Consider the following 4,228-nt stretch of genomic DNA (forward strand, 5'->3'; position numbering starts at 1 on the left):
CAATGAAGAAACCATTGGTGTTGCAGAATTCTATCATGTGATCTCCAGCATCATTTCTATCTCCAAGGCCCTATTTTCCACCTATGATCCTTCTTCTTTGTTTCCAACCTTTGCATTCCAATCACCAGCAGTTTTCAATATCACTTGATTGATCAAATTCTTACTGAAGAATTTAATAGACTTTTTCTATTTCCTCATCATTGGCTTTAGTGGTTGGTGCATAAATTTGAAGACGAGTGATGCTAATTGTTCCTTGCATGCTTATGATTTTTATCATATCACTGACAGCATTATACGTCAAGATAAATCTTGAAATATTCTTTCTTATGATGATTGCTACACCATTCCTCTTAAATTTATCATTCCCAGCATAGTAAACCTATAATTGTTCGATTCAAAATAGCCAATAAAAGAACATTTTAATTCACTAATGCCTAAGGTATCGATCTTTATGCATTCCATTTCATTTTTGACAACTTCCAATTTTCCTGTATTCATACTTTGTACATTCCCTGTTCTGAGTATTAATGAATGTTTTCAGCTATTTCTCCTCATTTTGAGTCATACCCCATCAGTAAGTGAGGGTCACAAAAGCTTTACTCATCACGGTCAACTCTACTTTGAGGAGGCAGCTCTTCCCCAGCAGTGTTTCCTTCCAATCTGAGGGGACTCATCTACTAGCACTATATCTGATTATATTTAGGTGCTATCCTTAATGTTTTCATCTTCTGGCACAATATCTGACAATGTTCACCTGCTATTTATTATTACTTCAACTAATATATTCACACAGTTCATTCTCATCATTTCTTGGGTGGTCTCACTCCTGGGTCCTGGATCAAGATTTTCAGGGATTTTCTACTGCCCCCACCACTCTTGTATTTTCTCTGTGTCATCAATGGTAAAATGTGAAACAGAGTAGAATAGACCTCACACTGTTGTTTTAGTGATTGGGGTGGTGTGTGTGAAGTGCACGGGATAGTTGTTGCTGTTGTTAAGTGTCATCGAGTCGATTCCGACCCATAGCAACCCTGTACAGGGTTTCCAAGGAACAGTTGGTGAGCTTGAACCATCGACCTTGCAGTTCAAACGGCTTTGCAGTCTGGCGCATTAGCCCACACCAGGACTCCACATGGGCTAGAGGCATGTCTAAAACAACTACTCAATAAATGGCAACTCGTATTGCCACACAAGAAATCTGGTGGTGCAGTGTGTGAGGTGCTAGGCTGCTAACCCCAAGGTTGACTGTTCAAACCCCCCAGCCACTCCGTGATGAGAGATGAGGCAGTCTGAGTCCATACAGAATGTAGTCTCAGAAGCCTTAAGGAACGGTTCTACTCTGTCTTATATGATTGCTGTGAGTAGAAATCGGCATGGTGGCATTGAGTTTGCGGGGTCACTGCTGCACGGGCACCTCCATTCCTGAGTGCTGGTCATTTGCAGTTGCTCTCAATTTCTTTTGTTTTTTTGACTTCTCAAAAGTTCTTTTCTCTTTGGCTTCCTTGATTGGTTTTAGACTCTGGTGGTTATATTTTCTAATCATTTCATCCACTCTGTGTGTTCTTGTTTTAATCATGTTTGCCAAGGTCCTTCAGTTGCTTAATTAGTTCATTTATTTTCAGTATTTCTTCTTTTCTTAATGTACACATTTAGCGTTATACTTTTCCCTAATCAATACCCTTTGCATCTTCATGTTGTTGTTTCATGTGCCTTGTAGCTTCCATTTTTAGTTCCTCTTTAAGCAAATAGTTAATTACATTTTCTTCTTTGCAATTAATTATCAAGCATGATTTGCTAAATGGTCATAGAACTAAGCTCATGTTATATTGACTGTTGTAATTGCTAAGTGCTGATGAGTCAATTCTGACTCATTGCGACTCTGTATAGGGTTTCCAAGGAATGGCTGGTGAGCTTGAACCACTGACTTTGTGGTTCAAATAGACCTTGCAGCCCAGCACATTAACCCACTGTGTCACACCAAAGCTCCATTAGACTCCTTGTTGTTGTTGTTAAGTGTTGATTCTGACCCATAGCAACCCTGTATAGAGTTTCCAAGGAGCAGCTAGTAAGCTTGAACCACAGTATTAAACTCATTGTTGTTGTTGTTATGTGCCGTGCAGTTGGTTCCGACTCATAGCAGTCCTGTACGGGGTTTCTGAGGCTGTGAATCTTTACGGGAGCAGAAAGCCTCATCTTTCTCCTGCAGAGCAGCTGGTACTTTCAAGCTGCTGACCCTGAGGTTCGCAGCCCAATTCGTAACCACTACACTACCAGAGCTCCTTCATAGATGAGACTTATTCCTACAAAAGGACACCACTCTACCTCCTGTCTGCTGCTTATTGTTGAAGTGGAGGTGGTGTGTGGTTGGGTCCATTTCAGATCATAGCGGCATCATGTGATAAGGTTTCCCTGGGTAAAACCTTTAAGGGAACAGATCACTGCAGCGTTCCTTCAAAGAGCCAGTGGGTTGGTTAAAGGTTCTGCTGGCTGAGAGTTGAGCAGTTGTGTGCTTAGCTACTGAGCTACAAGACTCCTTTTCCTGTCTGCCCAGCTCCTGAGCTCTCAATCTAAACGAGAACCTAGAGGGGACGCCAAACAAAGGGGAAGCTTGCCACTCAGTGGTGTTTCCTTTCCCCTTGATAAGGAACCATAAAATCTTGGGAGAGTAACCAGTGGGTAAAATACCATTAATTAAATTTCTGTTGCATAATGCTAAATTGTCCCTCACAAAGATTAAACATGTGTGTGGAAAAGCTTCCTGGGAGCCATGTCTGACTTCCCCTGGCTTCACAAGATGGAAAGAGAATCAAACCCCAAATCAGATCAAGGTTGATTCCTATAAAGCAGAGATCAGACATTCTTCCAGACAACAACCTTCCTTACTCTACTCTGGCACCAACCATCCCTCACACTGCAGTTCCTGCTTCACATCTGTTTGCTAATCGATTGCACTGACCACAAAGAACTCATAACAAGTCCCACAATTATGGGGTTTATTAGGGATGTAAACAGGATACAATTCAGGATCAAAACCCACTTAGGATACAGCAGCTCCCCAGTCAGGAGTGCCTAGTCTCTGCCAGACTGCATACCTCACTCTTGTCTTCAGCTTCTCAGCTACGTGGCCCCTTGGACTCTGCTCCACTCCATGGGCCTAGAGCCTGCAGCTGCTCTGTCTCTCCATGCCACTGTCTCTGCTGTCACTTCTACCGTAGCCTCTGCTGTCCCCACTTTTCTAGGTAGAGAATCTCACAATCCACTCATGCTCCTCCTTCTTGATGGGCCTAGGATCTTCTATCTCTTCTTCTGTTCTTTTTAAACCTAGTTGGAGGACAAAACTAACCAATCCCAGCCTTAGAGTCCTATGTACCTTATTTGCATGGTCCCACCCAATCAGTTGATGGGAATTAAGAAGTCTTTGGACAGATAAACCATATACAGTAAATTCAAAGTGATTACTTTCTATAGTCTCTTACATCAGTAGTGGCAACAAAAGGGGGTTTCCAAAAGATTCATGGGGAAAATTTTCATTACCTTTAATTCCATTTTCTACAAACTTATGAATCCCCTTGTATAGATGAACACATTTCATAAAGAGGTTTTATCAACAAGGAAATCCTTTCACAAGTAAAAGTAGGAATGTGAGAACAGAGGTTGGTACTTACTCTAAAGTGATTAGATTATATAAATGACCATTCCTTGATGAACTCCAAAAGCCACAGAAGGCTCACTCCAAATGGAGCTGCACTCAGATCACGTGACACTGAGGAGGGTGGAGCCTGTGCCTGGTGCGCCCCATCGTTTGTGTACTCATTCTCTATCAAGATATCAGCAGTTGCTTAGGGATTATTGTTGTAAGATGCTGTTGAGTCACTTCTGACCCATAGTGACCCTATGTATAGAGTCCTTACAGTCCTCACAATTGCTGCTCCACCTAAGCCCATTGCTGCTGCCACTTTACCAATCTAGCTGCTGGCGATCGCTCTCTTTTTCACTGACCCTCCACTTTACCAAGCATGATGTCCTTCTCCAGGAACTGCTCCTTCCTTATAGTATGTCTGAAGTATGAGAGACAAAAGTTGGCCATCTTGGCTTCTAAGGAGCATTCTGGTTATACTTTTTCCAACCCAGATTTGTTTGTTCTTCTGGCAGTCCATTTGTTGTTGTTGTTAAGTGTCATCAAGTCAGTTCTAACTCATAATATCCCTATATATTAACAAATGAAACA

This window comes from Chrysochloris asiatica, unplaced genomic scaffold, assembly GCF_000296735.1.
Source record: "Chrysochloris asiatica unplaced genomic scaffold, ChrAsi1.0 scaffold00321, whole genome shotgun sequence".
NCBI classification, from domain to species: Eukaryota; Metazoa; Chordata; class Mammalia; order Afrosoricida; family Chrysochloridae; genus Chrysochloris; species Chrysochloris asiatica.